Source organism: Equus caballus, chromosome 18 (genome assembly GCF_041296265.1).
Source record: "Equus caballus isolate H_3958 breed thoroughbred chromosome 18, TB-T2T, whole genome shotgun sequence".
NCBI lineage: Eukaryota > Metazoa > Chordata > Mammalia > Perissodactyla > Equidae > Equus > Equus caballus.
Window position 1 is genome coordinate 21,232,768 of NC_091701.1, and position 17,912 is coordinate 21,250,679.

At 40.3% G+C, this 17,912-nt stretch overlaps 1 protein-coding gene across 12 annotated transcripts in view; it reads left to right on the forward strand.

Moving 5' to 3' along the window:
• Window positions 1-17,912, forward strand: part of THSD7B (thrombospondin type 1 domain containing 7B) — a 1,030,427-nt gene that overhangs the window by 251,011 nt on the left and 761,504 nt on the right. The window contains exon 1 of one of the 12 annotated variants that reach the window (XM_070240798.1): window positions 16,029-16,122. The exons of the other annotated variants lie outside the window; for them this stretch is intronic. The gene's annotated coding sequence lies outside the window, so the exon portion shown is untranslated. Of the gene's footprint in view, window positions 1-16,028; window positions 16,123-17,912 lie in introns of those variants that run through there. 12 annotated transcript variants of the gene reach the window in all.

The following is a 17,912-nucleotide window of genomic DNA, read 5'->3' on the forward strand; positions in this document are numbered from 1 at the left end:
CTCCACATGCAGCCCCTGCCTCCCACTGCAGCTCTCTGGCCTCCTCCCAGACCATACTTCTATCTCTTTATTTTCCAGTTACCATGCCCGGCCTTCCTCCAGTTTCTTGTTCCTATGCTCTTCTCCCTCTTTCCTGGGCAGTGGCCCTGTGCCAGACCCCTTTTCTTCTAGTATATGCTTTCGTAACACCATTGCCCTTTCCTTCAAAATATGGTCAGTTCTGTTTAATACAATGTATACATTTAAAAAAATCACTGTGCTGTGCAAAATGACACAATAAAAACCACAAAGCTGGGGCCGGCCTGGTTGCTTAGTGGTTAAGTCCAACGTGCTCTGCTTCAGTGGCCTGGGTTCGCAGGTTCAGATCTTGGGCGTGGGCCTACACTACTTGTCAAGCCATGCTGTGGCAGTGATCCACATACGAAATAGAGGAAGTTCAGCATAGATATTAGCTTAGGCAGAAAAAAAAAGGCAAAAATCAAAAGCAAAAATCCTCAAGCAAAAAAAAAAAAAAATCAAAACAAAAATCACAAGGCTAATGGGAAAACGAGACAGGGGAACACATTTCAAAAAATTCCCTAGTGACACATAAAAAAAAGATCAGAAACTAATACAAAATGGTAGTACACTTTTGCACATGTAAAATCATTAAAAAATGCATAAAGGCTTCAATAAATATGGTTTTTCACTTTGAAAAAGACCTGACATCCACTGTGGGCCTCATAAAGACTACTGCTTGTGAGTTGTGAAGGGGTAGAAGGAGGGTTGTCTGGAATCCTTCAGAAAGTTGTACCACCAGATGGGTGTCGCCCAAGGTGAAGCGAGGTTCCTGGAAGAGGTCTGTGCTTGTGTTCCGTGTGTGTATTGCTACCTGCCTCTGTTCAGCCGGGTGCAGGTTTTGCCTGTTCATTCAGTGTTTCTCACAGATGAAATTGCTGCATAAGCAAATACAAAATACCATTATGCTCAAATTGTTCCCTAATGTATCAATTTCATGATTTCAAGACAAGTGTCACAGCAGAACTGACTGTATTTTGTTGTAGACTTACACTTATTTGTGTGATTTTCCGTGAAAGCCCGTATTCCCCGTTAGACTAGACTTGGAAGGCAGGGCCATGTTGGCTTCCAGTCGTCTTCTCAGCCCCATCATCTAGCCTGCTGCCTGGTTAGTGGTAGGCGCTTGACAAATGAGTGAATGAATCTGTTTGTCCATTTTCCTCTCTTCTATTTTCTCATGACTCTTATGCCTGCTATATGTCCTATGAGTGAAAGGTTTACAGCTGAGTATGGTGTAGCGTGTTTTCCTACCTAGAGAGCAAAATCTTGGGATGGTTTCTTCATTAATTGTCTACGTGGTCCCTGTATCAGGCAGAACTGAGCTGGGAAAACAGAGCTCATGCCAAATTGTTCAATGGAGAGAACTTAGGGGTACTTATTTAAAAGGTGTTTTTGAGAGCTAAAAAAATAACCTAAGTGTCTGTCAGTGTATGAATGTGTAAAGAAATTGTGGTGTGTGTATATATGTATTTGGTATATATATACACACACACACACACACGCACACACAGTGGAATATCATTCAATCTTAAAAAGGAGATTCTGCCATTTGCAACAACATGGGTGACTTGGAAAATATTGGGTTAACTGAAATAGCCAGACACAGAAAGAAAAAGACTGCATAATCTCACTTATATGTGAAATCTAAAAAAGTCAAATATGTAGAAGCAGAGAGTAGAGTGGTAGTTACCACGGGTGGTGGGGTGGGGAAAGTGAGGAGATGTTGGTCAAAGGGTACAAAGTTGCAGTTATGTAGGATCAGTAACTCTAGATATCTAATGTACAGTGTGATGACTATAGTTAATAATACTATATTGAATAGTGGAAATTTGTAAGAGTAGATTTCATGTGCTCTCATCATACACACACACACACATACACACAGAGTAACTGTGAGAAGATATATTAATTAGTCTGATTGTAGAAATCATTTCAGTATGTATATATATATAGGAAATCATCATGTTGTACACTTTAAATATATGCAATTTTTATTTAAAAAAAGAAGCCAAATGGGATGGTGAAGCAATTTAGAGCTTAGCTATATCAGGGAGCTGCTGCCCAACATAGGGCTGGAGACACCAATGAAGGATGTGATCTTACCGGAGCCCAGTGGCAGAGCTATCCAGAGGGACCCGGCACCACAAAGGAGTCACAGCCATTGATGAAAATGCTAAGTAGAGGGAGAGAAAAAGAGAGGCTAAAAACATGCCCAGTTTCTTCTGTCCTCCCACCCCCCATCTCTGGCCAGTGCCTCCATTGTAAGAACTTAACTGGAAGCCAGTCGGTGAGGGATTAGGGGAGTGTAGTTTGCAGGAATCAGCTCCCTGCCCCACAGAGCAGAGCCGGGGTAAGGCAGAGCGCAGTGGATCGAATGATTGGCGTGGCCCCACTGTTTCTTTGCCTTCTTTTCGACAAATAAATTGACCAATGGTATCAATACTGCCTTATGGATGACTGTGAAAGGCTTCTTCATCAATTTGGTAAGAGAAATGCTCAACAGTTAAGATGTTAATTAGTTTTCTTGCTAAAACTTACTGGTTAATGGATTATTTATATTAAAAGTGTGAAGTGTAGGTCACATAGATCCAACTAACCTGAAGGGTACAATGTGTGTCCGGATGAAAATCTTTTCCTAATGAGTTATAATTGAAAATATTTTTTAAAAAGTGAAGTCTTTCTGTAGCTTCAAGTCACAGCAGCAACTCAGTGCTTCTCACCTTTACCCTGCCTTCTCCTCCATCTGGTTTATAGGCAATATTGTCCTCCAGAAATTATATTTCCAGTGGATTATTGAAGTATTCTCTAGGGCAAAACAAAAGTAATCAAAATGGAGCTTTTACAAATAATGATTTTGAGCACAGATTCTCCCTGAGAATGAGAACGTTCTTTTTATTTGGGTTAGCTTTTTATTTGGTTCAGTCCTTCTATCATTTAGCACAACAATGCTATATACTGCAGAAAAGCCTGGGTGCAGGTTTTTTTTTTTTGGTGAGATCTTAAAGGGCTCAGGCCAGTTAAAAGATTGCTTACTGCATCGGCTCCATTTTTTGTTTTTGTAAAATATATGAAAGAAATTTAAAATGCACAAATAAGAGGCTTTTAAAGTCATTGACTAGTTCCTCCTAACAAGGAAGAAGAATTATTGAAATAAAAAGTGCAATTTAATTTTAATAAGTATATCTTGTTTTACTTTTTTTTTTTGAGGAAGATTAGCCCTGAGCTAACTACTGCCAATCTTCTTCTTCTTCTTCTTCTTTTTTTTTGCTGAGGAAGACTGGCCCTGAGCTAACATCTGTGCTCATCTTGCTCTTTAATAAGCGTATCTTAAATTTCAAAAAAGTGTTGAACTTCTCTATGTATGTTCTGTAGTTCTTTTTCAGAACTAACATTTAGTTCTGAATTTCAAAGGCATTATATGCAAGATACTTTTTTTATTCTTAGTCTATAAAATTGTCATCATGGTGAAATATTTGTTAGACTTTCCTCTGTTAGTAGCATTGCGAAGTACAATTTACAAGGCAAGTTACACCGACATCCGCTGGCTCTGTAAATGGGGATAAATTATTATGCTAGCTACAATATTTTTAAGCCACATACTTAAGAGTGCAAATAAGTAAATTTCTTTATTTTTCTCTTGTGTGACAATCTCTATTTTCAGAATGCCTTTCAGCCTGATGGCAGAACTGTAGGTTAACTTCATCACGTCTGTTTTTTTCTTATTCAATTTCCAGTATTCCTCTCGCCATTCTTCCCTGGGTGGCACCTGTTGTGGGAGAAGGGTCTGGCCCTCAGAGGTCTGCCATGGTTCGAGCTGGCATGTTCCGAGATGTAAAACCTTTGCTGGCTGTTGGCATTTTCAGGCCTTGCTCGTACTGGCTTCTGCAGAATATCCCAGTTCCCACCTGCTTTCCCTTCCTTAGGTCCATCCTGCATCCAGCCTCTTCTGTCAGGTCTGCTGTCTTGCCCTGTGTGTCCCAACGTTGCCCTCCTTGGTCATGAGGGTAGTGTCTACCTGCTTCCCCCCGCTCCATCAGGCCATGGAAAGCTTGGTGAGGCAGTCTAGCTTCTCTACCTAGCCCGTTGTGGCCGTCACTACTTGGTCTTCTGGGCCATCGTAGCATGGGGACAGTAAAATGGAGGGGTAGCGGGACACTTACATTTCCCAAGGTGCCAGAAGGAAAGCAGGACATGACTCTGGGGGGAGGTCTGACTTTTCCCGTCCACCCCCCTTCCTTAGAAACTTAAACTGTTTCTAACTCTCTTGTTTCTTTTTAAATATTTCTGCTCTTTTTCAAACATACATACAAGGCCAGTTTTTAAGCCTAAAAGTCAAGAATTTCAGATTTCTGTTTCCCGATTCTCTTAAAGACTTCCCCTTGAGGCAATGAGCAGTTTGGTAGCGGTCCCTGGGATTGGGGAGGAAAGGCATTATGGTCCCAGTCAAGAAATTTAATAAAGCCCGGATGAGGGTGCTCAGACAACACCGCAATACACTTTCTTTTCTTTTTTTTTTTTAATTAAGATTATGATAGATTACAACCTTGTGAGATTTCAGTTGTACATTATTGTTAGTAATGTTGTGGGTACAGCACTTCACCCTTTGTGCCCTCCCCCCACCCCCCCTTTTCCCTGATAACCACCGATCGATTCTCCATGTCTATATGTTAACTTCCACCTATAAGTGGGGTCATATAGAGTTCGTCTTTCTCTGTCTGGCTTATTTCGCTTAACATAATACCCTCAAGGTCCATCCATGTTGATGCGAATGGAACAATTTGGTCCTTTTTTATGGCTGAGTAGTATTCCATTGTGTATATATACAATATCTTCTTTATCCAGTCATCGGTTGCTGGGCACTTAGGTTGGTTCCACGTCTTGGCTATTGTAAATAATGCTGCGATGAACATAGGGGTGCATGGGATTCTTGGAATTGCTGATTTCAGGTTCTTAGCATAGATACCCAGTAGTGGGATAGCTGGGTCATAGGGTATTTCTATTTTTAACTTTTTGACAAATCTCCATACTGTTTTCCATAGTGGCTGCACTAGTTTGCATTCCCACCAACAGTGTATGAGGGTTCCTTTTTCCCCACAACCTCTCCAACATTTGTCACTCTTGGTTTTGGATATTTTTGCCAATCTAACGGGTGTAAGGTGATATCTTAGTGTAGTTTTGATTTGCATTTCCCTGATAATTAGTGATGATGAACATCTTTTCATGTGTCTATTGGCCATACTTATATCTTCTTTTGAGAAATGTCTGTTCATGTCCTCTGCCCATTTTTTGATTGGGTTGTTTGTTTGTTTGTTGTTAAGCTGTGTGAGTTCTTTGTATATTATGGATATTAATCCTTTGTCGGATAAGTAGCTTGTAAATATTTTTTCCCAATTAGTGGGCTGTTTTTTTGTTTCAATCCTGTTTTCCCTTGCTTTGAAGAAACTCTTTAGTCTGATGAAGTCCCATTTGTTTATTCTTTCTATTGTTTCCCTCATCTGAGGAGTTATAGTGTCCAAAAAGATTCTTTTGAAACTGATGTCAAAGAGTGTACTGCCTATATTCTCTTCTAGAAGACTTATTGTTTCAGGCCTAATCTTTAAGCCTTTGATCCATTTTGAGTTTATTTTTGTGAATGGTGAAAAAGAATGGTCGATTTTCATTCTTTTACATGTGGCTGTCCAGTTTTCCCAGCACCATTTGTTGAAGAGACTTTCTTTTCTCCATTGTAGGCGCTCAGCTCCTTTGTCGAAGATTAGCTGTCCATAGATGTGTGGTTTTATCTCTGGGCTTTCAATTCTGTTCCATTTGATCTGTGGACCTGTTTTTGTACCAGTACCATGCTGTTTTTATCACTGTAGCTTTGTAGTATGTTTTGAAATCGGGGATTGTGATGCCTCCGGCTTTGTTTTTCTTACTCAGGATTGCTTTAGCAATTCGCGGTCTTTTGCTGCCCCATATGAATTTTAGCATTTTTTGTTCAATTTCTGTAAAGAATCTCCATGGGATTCTGATTGGGATAGCGTTGAATCTGTAGATTGCTTTAGGTAGTATGGACATTTTAACTATGTTTATTCTTCCAATCCATGTGCATGGAATGTCTTTCCATCTCTTTATGTCGTCGTCAATTTCTTTCAAGAAAGTCTTGTAGTTTTCATTGTATAAATCTTTCACTTCCTTGGTTAAATTTATCCCAAGGTATTTTTTTCTTTTCGTTGCGATTGTGAATGGGATTGAGTTCTTGAGTTCTTTTTCTGTTGGTTCATTGTTTGTGTATAGAAATGCTACTGATTTATGTATGTTGATTTCATACCCTTCAACTTTGCTGTAGCTGTTGATTGTTTCTAATAGTTTTCCTATGGATTCTTTGGGGTTTTCTATATATAAGATCATGTCGTCTGCAAACAGCGAGAGTTTTACGTCTTCATTGCCTATTTGGATTCCTTTTATTTCTTTTTCCTGCCTAATTGCTCTGGCTAACACCTCCAGTACTATGTTGAATAGGATTGGTGAAAGTGGGCACCCTTGTCTTGTTCCTGTCCCCACAGGGATGGCTTTCAGTTTTTGTCCGTTGAGTATGATGTTGGCTGTGGGTTTGTCATATATGGCCTTTATTATGTTGAGGTACTTTCCTTCTATACCCATTTTATTGAGGGTTTTTATCATAAATGGGTGTTGGATCTTGTCGAATGCTTTCTTTGCATCTATTGAGATGATCATGTGGTTTTTGTTTCTCATTTTGTTAATGTAGTGTATCACATTGATTGACTTGCGGATGTTGAACCATCCCTGTGTCCCTGGTATAAATCCCACTTGATCATGGTCTATAATCTTTTTGATGTATTGCTGTATTTGGTTTGCCAGAATTTTGTTGAGGATTTTTGCATCTATGTTCATCAGTGATATCGGCCTGTAGTTCTCCTTCTTTGTGTTGTCCTTGTCAGGTTTGGGGATCAGAGTGATGTTGGCTTCATGGAATGTGTTAGGGAGTTCTCCATCTTTCTCAATTTTCTGGAATAGTTTGAGAAGGATAGGTATTAAATCTTCTTTGAATGTTTGGTAGAATTCTCCAGAGAAGCTGTCTGGTCCTGGACTCTTATTTTTGGGGAGGTTTTTGATTACTGTTTCTATTTCTTTACTTGTGATTGGCCTATTCAGATTCTCCATTTCTTCCTGGTTCAGTTTGGGGAGGTTGTAAGAGTCCAGGAATTTGTCTGTTTCTTCTAGGTTGTTCAATTTGTTGGCATATAGTTTTTCATAGTATTCTCTTATGATCCCTTGTATTTCCTTGGTATCTGTTGTGATTTCTCCTCTCTCATTCCTAATTTTATTTATTTGAGATTTCTCTCTTCTTTTCTTGGTGAGTCTCACCAAGGGTTTGTTGATTTTGTTAATTTTTTCGAAGAACCAACTCTTTGTTTCATTCATCCTTTCTACTGTCTTTTTAGTTTCAATATCGTTTATTTCTGCTCTTATTTTTATTATTTCCCTCCTTCTACTGACTCTGGACTTTGTTTGTTCTTCTTTTTCTAATTCTGTTAGGTGTTGTTTGAGGTTGCTTATGTGAGCTTTTTCTTGTTTTGTGAGGTGAGGCTATATTGCGATGAATTTCCCTCTTAGGACTGCTTTTGCTGCATCCCAAATGATTTGGTATGACGTGTTCTCATTTTCATTTGTCTCCAGATAATATTTGATTTCTTCTTTAATTTCTTCAATAATCCATTGTTTGTTCAGTAGTGTGTTGTTTAGTCTCCACATTTTTGCACCTTTCTCTGCTTTATTCTTGTAGTTGATTTCTAGTTTCATAGCATTGTGATCAGAAAAGATGCTTGATATTATTTCAACTCTCTTGTATTTATTGATGCTTGCTTTGTTTCCCAAAATATGGTCTATTCTTGAGAATGTTCCATGTGCACTTGAGAAGAATGTGTAGCCTGCTGTTTTTGGATGAAGTGTTCTATATATATCTATTAAGTCCATCTGGTCTAATTTTTCATTTAATTCTATAATTTCCTTGTTGATTTTCTGTCTGGATGTTCTATCCATTGGTGTTAATGGGGTGTTGAGGTCCCCTACTATTATAGTATTGTTGTTGATGTCTTCTTTTAGTTCTGTTAAGAGTTGCTTTACAAATTTTGGTGCTCCTGTGTTGGGTGCGTATATATTTACAAGTGTTATGTCTTCTTGGTGGAGAGTCCCTTTTATCATTATATACTGTCCCTCTTTGTCTTTCTTTACCTGTTTTCCTTTGAAGTCTACTTTGTCTGATATTAGTATAGCGACACCTGCTTTCTTTTGTTCATTATTAGCTTGGAGTATTGTCTTCCATCCCTTCACTCTGAGTCTGTGTTTGTCTTTGGGGCTGAGGTGTGTTTCCTGGAGGCAGCATATTGTTGGGTCTTGTTCTTTGATCCATCCTGCCACTCTGTGTCTTTTGATTGGAGCATTCAATCCATTTACATTTAGAGTGATTATTGAAATGTGGGGGCCTACCGCTGCCATTTTATGTCTTGTTTTCCGGTTTTCTTCAATTTCCTTTGTTTCTCGTCCCATGGTTTAGCCTGTTCTGATGGAGAGCTGCCATTCTCTGTTGTTGTCCTTCTACTTATCTCCTTTGCTCTTGGTTTTGTAGTCCCTTTCCTTTTTTTGATTTTTCAGGAATGAGGGTTTTCCTGAGCATTTCTTGAAGAGGTGGTTTGGTGGCAATGAACTCCCTTAATTTTTGTTTATCTGGGAAAGTTTTTATTTCTCCGTCGTATTTGAAGGATATTTTCGCTGGGTAGAGAATTCTTGGCTGCAGGTTTTTGTCCTTCAGATTTTTGAATATATCATTCCACTCTCTTCTAGCCTGTAAAGTTTCTGCTGAGAAATCTGCTGAAAGCCTGATGGTGGTTCCTTTGTAGGTTAATTTCTTCTGCCTGGCTGCCCTTAGTATTCTCTCCTTGTCGTTGACTTTTGCTAGCTTCACTACTATATGTCTTGGGGTTGGTCTACTTGCATTGATAAAGTTTGGAGATCTATTGGCTTCTGTCACATGAAGTTCCATCTCTCTCCCCAGGCTTGGGAAGTTCTCAGCCATTATTTCTTTGAATAGGCTTTCTGCCCTCTTCTCCCTCTCTTCTCCCTCTGGTATACCTATAATCCTTACATTGCATCTCCTAATTGCATCATATAATTCTCGGAGAGTTTCTTCATTTCTTTTTAGTCTTAGCTCTCTCTCCTCCTCTGCCTGCAGCATTTCTATATTCCTATCTTCCAAATTGCTAATTCTTTCCTCCATATTATTGGCCCTACTGTTCAGTGTGTCTAGATTTTTCTTAATCTCCTCTATTGTGTTCTTCATTTCCAGTATTTCTGTTTGGTTCTTCTTTATAGTATTGAACTCTTTTGTGACATAGCTCCTGAACTCGTTGAGTTGTCTATCTGAGTTCTCTTTTAACTCACTGAGTTTTTTAATGATGGCTGTTTTGAAGTCATCATCATTTAGGTTGTATATTTCATTGTCTTTGGGATTTTTTCTGTGTGTTTGTCATTATCCTTCTGTTCTGGAGATTTATTATATTTTTTCATATTGCTTGATGGTGTAGATTTGTGCCTCCACATAGAGATAGAGTTTAGTTACTGCTTCCACTTGTTTCTACTGGTGTGGTGGGGGGACAGCTGTTTATACTGCTCCAACCAGGAAGCCTATCAGCTGTTGCTAACTGGGCCTGGGCCCCTCCTCACAGCCACAGTGATCCTGTGCGTTCCCTCTTCAGCTGTGGAGGCTGTTACAGGGGGGCTTCAGACTGCTGGTGCCTACTGTTGCAGACCACCTAGATGTGCTCCCTCCTTAGGGTCTGCAGTGGTGTTATGGGCTTTCCCAGTGCCCAGGGGCAGGATCACTTACATTTGCAGCTCTGTCACTGTCAGCACCCACAAAATCTCGCTTGTCCACTATGGGTCACAGCAGAGCTATGGGCATCTTCTGCAGTCTGGTTAGCTCCCCTAGCTATGCTACTTTTGTCCCAGGGTCTTCCAGCCTTGTGGTTGCCGGGTGGGTGCTCTCTACTAGTGCTGTGCAGAGGCTATCGCTGAGGCTTCTGTGAGACTGTAGAGTTTCCCCCTGGGCCACAGAGCCGGGTCGCTGGAACTCCACCCAGCCCCAGTCCTCTCCCCTAGGATCTCGGGGAGCCCATTGCCCTCTCTGGGGGATAGCTGGATACCTTGAGTTCAGTGGCAGCTGGTTGGCTGCTGCCCTGCCTGGGATTCTTCTCTTTGGGACCCTCCCAGCGTTGTGGATGCTGGGCAGGGCCTCTCTGATAATGGCCAGTAAAGACTCTGCCTGCTGCTGAGACGGAACTCTAGAGTTTCACCCCTGGGCTGCGTAGCCAGCCGCTGGAGCTCCATGCAGCCCCGGTCCTCTCCCAGGAGATCTCTGGTAGTCCTGAGCCCCTCCTGGGTGAAAGCCTGGTCAGAGGAGCTGGCGGCGGCAGCCGGCGGGCTGGCGCGCCATTTGGGATTCTCTCCGGCAGCCCCCAGGCGTTGTGGATGCTGGGCGGGACCTCTCCGCTAATGGCGGGTAGGGGTTTTCCCCACCGCCTCTGGTGTGTAACTCTGGAGCTTCCCTCTGGGCTCAGGTGTAATTGCAGGGGGCTTAGGTAGGGCTCTGTTCACCTGTTTCCACCGTCGCTCCTCTGGTGTGCGCTCCCTCCTACCCTTGGCGTTTGGCGATGTTCTGGGGGCATCCGCTGGAAGAAAGCCGCCCGCAGGCTCTAGGCTGTTTGGGGGCCGGGGTCGGAGAGTTTTCACCTATCTCCACCTCCTCCTGGAGGGAAGTCCGTCCGCCTTCCAATGTATAGCAGTGTGGGTCTCTCTGACATCCTGAGATGCTATATAGATATCCTTTGTCAAGTGATGAATGTCCAATTAGTTGTAGATTCGAAGGGGGAGAGACAAAGAAGTCTGCTCACGCTGCCATCTTGGATCTTCTCCTTCCGCAATACACTTTCTTAAAGCATGTGGTGTAACTCTTGGGAGCTATTTTCTTACCTGTAAAAGAGAGATTATAATACCCAGTTTACATGGTTATTATGACGTTAAATGTAATAGATTAGGTCAAATGCCAGGCCAGTGACCGAAAATGTTAGTCAAAAACTGTTAGTCTTTTCCCCTCCACTTTCCCCCTTTCCCCATAGTTTGGAGACAGAGAAAGGTTTAACTGAAGTAGATACACAAGGATCAAACAAAATCAGAAAGCCAACCCAAGGCTATAACTCAAAGTGTTAGTCCTATAACTATGGTGAGGCAAAGCCTCAAAAAGCAGTCTTGTATCATTACAGAAGCAGTGCATGTGTGTTATAGAAAATTAGACAATACCAGCAAGGGAAAATCAGAAAAAAAGTCACCGTATTCCAACGTACAGAGATTACTACTTTTAACACTTTAGTGTATTTTCACTTTGGTCTCTTTCTTTCTCTCTGTAAATACGTATGTGTATATATAGATTATGTTATAAATTTATAAATTTTATAAATGGGTTCATTTAGAACCAAAAATGTTCCAATTTTCCCAGTTGTCTCCAAATGTCTTTCATTGCTGGTTATCCCAATCAGCATCCAAAAGAGGACTACATATTACTTCTATTTGTTATGGCATTTATGTTTCTTTCTTTTTTTTAAAAAAAATTTTATTTTTCCTTTTTCTCCCCAAAGCCCCCTGGTACATAGTTATATATTTTAGTTGTGGGTCCTTCTAGTTGTGGCATGTGGGACGTCACCTCACCATGGCCTGATGAGCAGTGCCATGTCCACGCCCAGGATCTGAACCAGTGAAACCCTGGGCCGCTGAAGCGGAGTGCACGAACTCAACCACTTGGCCATGGGGCCAGCCCCCATGTTTCTTTTAACTAAGAGCAGTTTTGTGTTTTTTGTGAGGAAGATTCACCCTGCGTTAACATCTGTTGCCAATCCTCCTTCTTTTTTTCTTGAGGAAGATTAGCCCTGAGCTAACTCTGCACCAATCCTCTACTTTGTATGTGGGCTGATGAGTGGAGTAGGTCCCTACCTGGGATCTGAACCTGTGAACCCAGGACATGGGAGTGGAGCACGCCAAACTTTAACCACTGAGCCGAGGGGCTGGCCCTAAGAGCATTTTTTTAAATGTCATTGCCTTGTTCGAGAGATCTGTCTAGTTGTCCTGTGAAATGCCTTCCCTTTTGGGTTTGTCCAATTGCTTCTTCAAAGTGTTTAGCTTGTTCCTCTGTTGTTAACTGGACATTTTGTCTAAAATACTTATCAACTTTGTTTAACTTTGCTTCCTTGGTGATGCTTCAGATTACATCATATCAGAAGACATATACTCTTAATGATGCTAAAATTAACGCCTAGATTAGGGTGATGACTCGGATATTTCCTTTGTGCAATTATATGTTTCCTCCTTTGTCTGCTAAGTAAAGTGTGTGGGGTTATTTTGGCATTATATAAATGTGCAGTTCCTCATCAACCATTCACCTAATAGTTTTAGCACTAATTATAATGTATAAAGGTATTTTGAATCAAAAGAAATGGCTAGGTACATTACAGGGATGGAGGTTGACGTGGAAAATTTTAAAAAGGTGGCTACATCAGCTCTTCCCCATTCAATTTAGGAAGGTGGTCAGATCTTAGTAGTCATTAGATGAGAGATATGTTGGTGGCCAAGACACATCAGATTGCCTAAGAATTGAGCCTAAAATTCAGAAGAAAGCATAGAGTGGTTTTAACAAGGGATGGTTTTGAGTTTGGGCCTGGAATAAGTGTAAGGGGAGGATAAATGTTTGGAAAAGGTTGGAATTCATAATCCAATGTTTTTCAAAGAATTTGAGGCACATTAAAAATGAAATCTAAGATGCTTCAAAAATTGAAGTTGAATGACTTTTTTTTCAAGGAAAGTCTTGAGTTTGAATACTCTTTCCTTTATGTCTGTGTAGTATACTTTTGATTAAGTACCAGAATTTTATGAGCTCTGACAATTTCTTCATAAGCCTCTCTTTTCAGCTCTCCAGATGTAAATTATTCTTTTCTGTTTGCCGAGAGTAAATTACCCTGTGCTCTGGCACCCTGACAACTTCTAAGGCTGCCTGCCGGGAGGATTGGATGGTGTTTAATTCTTAAAGGGTTTCAACGTCTGGTTTTTAGGAACAAACTGTTTTGTAAAATTTGCCTAGACTGTAAGCTTAGAGAAGGAGCCTTCTTGTGTCTGGTCTGTTTCTCCCCTTGGATGACGAAATTCAAGATCCCTTGGAGAGTTGGAGTAGGATCTAAAGTTTCTCTTGGGAAATATAAAGATTCGTGGTTTTAGAAGGTATGGCAGATTATATTATTTATTATTACCTTGTTATTGATTGTATTATTAGATACATGTTACTGTCCCTTGTTCCAGGTGCCTGCCATACATAGCTTGACCACGTGACCTGCTTTGGCCAATAAAATGTGAGAGGAAATTATGAGCGCTATTTCCACGCAGAAGTTTTAGGAACCGTTGTGTATTGCACCAATGCACTTTTCTTCCTCTTCTTTGAGGCTGGCTGCTCTTTCAACCTGGCTCCAAGATCTGTGATGAATATGTAGCATCTTTGAGAACCGAACCTTGTTTGTGGTTGGAAGCCACTAAAACTTTGGTTGGTTTGTTATTACCGCATAACATAGCCTAGAGCGACTGCTATAGAAGAGAAATGGGATGCATGAATATAATACAGGATTGTGCTGATACCAACTAGAGGGTATGGTTGAGAATTTTAAAGTCAGTGATCCACTTTGTATTGTTGAATTGGAGGCATCAGGATTTTTCCTTTCAGCTCTGTGATTCAGTGAAGTAAGCTGTCAAACCAGAATGGGGTCAAAGTGCCCATTGGGAGATACCTTAAGCTACTGGAGTCATGTCTAGCTCTACAAATCACAATTGATTTCAGGAATGAGAAAGAACTTTCTCTGATTGGAGCATTATTCTACTTGGAGATGAGCCCTAGTGATCTGTTGGAACAATTAACTGAAAGTGAGCTAGGACTCTTTAATTATTTTTCTTTCAGATACGCTATTTGAGATAGTTATTTGAATTACAGTGTCACATTGTGAAATAACACAATCTGTTGCTTTTATAGTCACACAAGTTAATTATTTTCAACTGAAGTGTAAATGGCAGCTGACGTATGTCATACTCGGTGTAGGAAAAAAAATTCCTTCATATTTGTTTCTTTTTCCTTAGGAGAAAACATGCTCAGAATAAACTGTAAGAGCTATGAATTGAGAGGAAAAACCATTCTTTCTTCAATTCAAATTAATTTCTCAGAACTGAAGCAGGATAAATCCTCTTGCTGAAATGTGTGCCTTCATTACAAACCTCGGGGATCTTAAGTTTGATGGCTCAGTTTAAGCATCCAAACCTGTGCAGCATGCCTTAACTTAGCCAAGTTACTTACTAGATGGTTGTAAATCGTTATTTTGCATAAGGAGAGTTACATAAAAATTACGAATTAGAGACACAACACTGTTCACTTCACCTGGTTGCGTCTTGAAAAGGATGTTTTTCTCATCAGATCCTTTTGCTATGTATTGGAAGTTTCCGGATTTATGTAATTCAGGCAATCAAGAAAGAGAGATGAGGGTCTATAATTCATAATTGAAATTTAGCCTTCAGATTAATTTCATTAGTATGCAGCTGATTAGGAGGTATGTATTTATTAAATGAAATGACCTCTAGATTTGCATATCCAGTACAAAATTAGGTTCTTGGAGATGTAAGGATGTTTAAAATCACTATTTAAAGGGATATTATTGCCAAGATTTAATAATTAACATTATAACAGTTTGGTTTTTAAAGTTTTTATGGTTTCTGAAATTGCTTCCAGGCCATTTCCTTCTACACTTCAGTCCTCAGCAAAAAGTAATCTTTTTAACATTAAAAAAGGTGAATACAGATTTCCCAATCCTAAAGAATTGATAATCACTACTTAGTTTTAATCTGAACGAATGATTTCAGTTCCATTCACTAAGTCCCTACTGTGTGTTCACCACTATGCTAAGCTGCTGATACAAAGATTGAGAGATTTACTGCCTACTCTCTGGAGGCTCACAACTTAATAAAGGAGACAGACACTTTAAAAATAGGCAATGCATAGCTTGATATATGACATAAGGAGAATATTACAGAGGAGAGAGTAATTAATTCCATTATGAGGAAATAGGGAAAGATGAATAAAACATTATGAAAGCATACTATTTTCAAAATTGGTTTCTATTTTTTAAAGATTGGCACCTGAGCTAACAACTGTTGCAAATCATTTTTTTTTTCTGCTCTTTCTGCCAAATCCCCCCAGTACATACTTGTGTATTCTAGTTGTGGATCCTTCTACTTGTGGCATGTGGGATGCCCCCTCACCATGGCCTAATGAGCATTGCCATGTCCGCGCCCAGGATCCGAACTGGCGAAACCCTGGGCCACCGAAGCGGAGCTCCTGAACGTAGTCACTTGGCCACGGGGCTGGCCCCTCAAAATTGGTTTCTGAATCTAAACAAGAGCAAAGCTAAGATGGACATTATAAAAACTTTGTCTAGGGGATAGTTTAGATGATGAAGAGTATGTAACTTTTTGATTCCTAGTTCTTATAACACATGACACTGTATGAGCAAGGGAGCCTTCAGTTTCAAGTGACAGGAAAGATGGAGCTCTGCACAGACATATCCTGTGCTCTTTTATTTCCCAAACCTATCCAGGCATCTTTCATGGCCTGGGGGAGGGAAGAGGCTTTGTTCTCAGGGCCTTACCAAATTCTAAGCTGAGCCTTCTACCTCTCTGTTGCCTCCTAGTGCCTGGGAATCTTCCCTAGCTTGGAGCGTGTGTGTGTGTGTGTGTGTGTGTATTATACGTTCTACTTGCCTGGGTTTCTTTGGGGACTAGGCTTTTGAAACTCAGCTCCTCTCCCCACCCTACTTTTGGTGAATTATGTTTTCCCACAGGTAATCAACCCCACTGATTGAATGGGAGAAAGAATAGAGAATACAAGAAAATGGAGAGGAAAATGAAACCTGTTTAATATCTCAAAATATTAAGGTAATATCTGGCCACGTTTATTGAACTAGATACTGTTATAATATCCTGATTTCAATTCTATAACAAAATCGTAGTTCTTCATCAAAGTTAAGATCCTGCCTTCTTCATGAAGCTTTTATCAATAATTTGTTACAATTATCTCTCCTTTTATTCCAAATTTCTATAACATTTACAATTTCTGTAGATAATAGAGCTTTCCATTATATATTGCCTTGTATCTTGTTTCCTATTGTCTGGGTTAAAACGTTTTCTCCCTAAAAAGATGAAAGTCCTTGGAGACTTCAAGGACTGTAATTTATACTATCTCCAGTCTGGTAGTTAGCATATTGGTGGTAGTGAAAATGCTACAAAGGGCTTCTAGGTTCCCATTGGATAGTGGCATCTTTCTAAATCCAAATCCATGCACACATCTTCCAAAGAAAGAATGCAGATCAACAGAGAGAGCAGATAAACCACAGGTGAGGGACCTGGACTACTACAAACTTCAGATACCTGTGATTAGAGAAATACCCAAGTCCAGCAGAGGACACTCAGGAAAGAGGAGAAGGGAAATAGGAAGGTTGATGGAACGAGACAATATTCACTAGCAAAAGGGAAAGTACCACCTAGATTGGAGATTTTAGGAGGAGGTGTAAGACTTGTAGATCGGAGTGTTGGCTACTGCAGAAGTAAAAGGAAATAACTTGACTGTTTGTGGGAACAGACATGGCTGTCTCAGGAAGGCATAACATCTGGTGGAAAAGGGGGTGACTTGGCGTGGGGAGCATCCAGTGGAGACCTGGTAGTAATGGGAAAGAAAGAAGAAAGGGGAAAAAAAAATCAATGGTCCTAGAGAAGCAAAATCACAAAATCAGGAAATCTAGCAACTCCTAGGGACCCATCCCCTGCAAATACTGTGCCTCTTCATGCCAACAGACAGTGCTCTTGGACAAAGAAACCTGGTAAGGTATAGTTATGCAACCATTTCCTCATGCCACTTGCTTTATTTTAACTGCATCAAAACAGCAGCTTTCTTCTTCTTTTTTTAATGTAACAGCTTTATTGAGGTGCGATTCATATATTCATTCGTTTAAAGTGTGCGATTCAGTGGTTTTTAGTATATTCACAGAACTGTGCAACCATCACCACAATGATTTTTTAGAACATTTTCATCACCCGAAAAAGAAACCCAGTTCACGTTAACAGTCACTCCTTGGTTGCTCCCAACTCCTCCCCTCCCCTCCTGCCTTCCCCCACCCCTGGCCTCGCGTCCCCCATCCCAGAGCTTGGCAACTCAATCTAAGTTCTTTCTCTATGAATTTTCCTATTCTGGAAATTTCGGGGAAGTAGAATCATGCAGTATGTGATCTTTGTGACTGGTTTCTCTCACTCAGTATAATGTTTTCAAGGGTCATCTGTGTTCATCATTGTCTGTCAGTATTCATTTCTTTCTACTGTCTAATGATATTCCATTGTGTGGATATACCATATTTTATTTGACAGTTAGTGGCCATTTAGATGTTTCTACTTTTTAGCTATTATGAGTAGTGCTGTTGTGAACATTTGTATACAAATGTTCCTGTGGGCCTGTTTTAATTCCTCTTGGGTATACCGAGGAGTGGAATTGCTGGATCATACAGTAACTGTATATTTAACCTTTTGAACTGCCAGACTGTTTTTCAGAGCACCATTTTGCTTTCCCACCAGCTGTGAATCAGGCTTTTAATTTTTCCACATCCTCTCCAATGTTTGTTATTATCGGTCTTTTTGATCCTAGAGAGTATTGAAGTAGTATCTTGTGCTTTGGATTT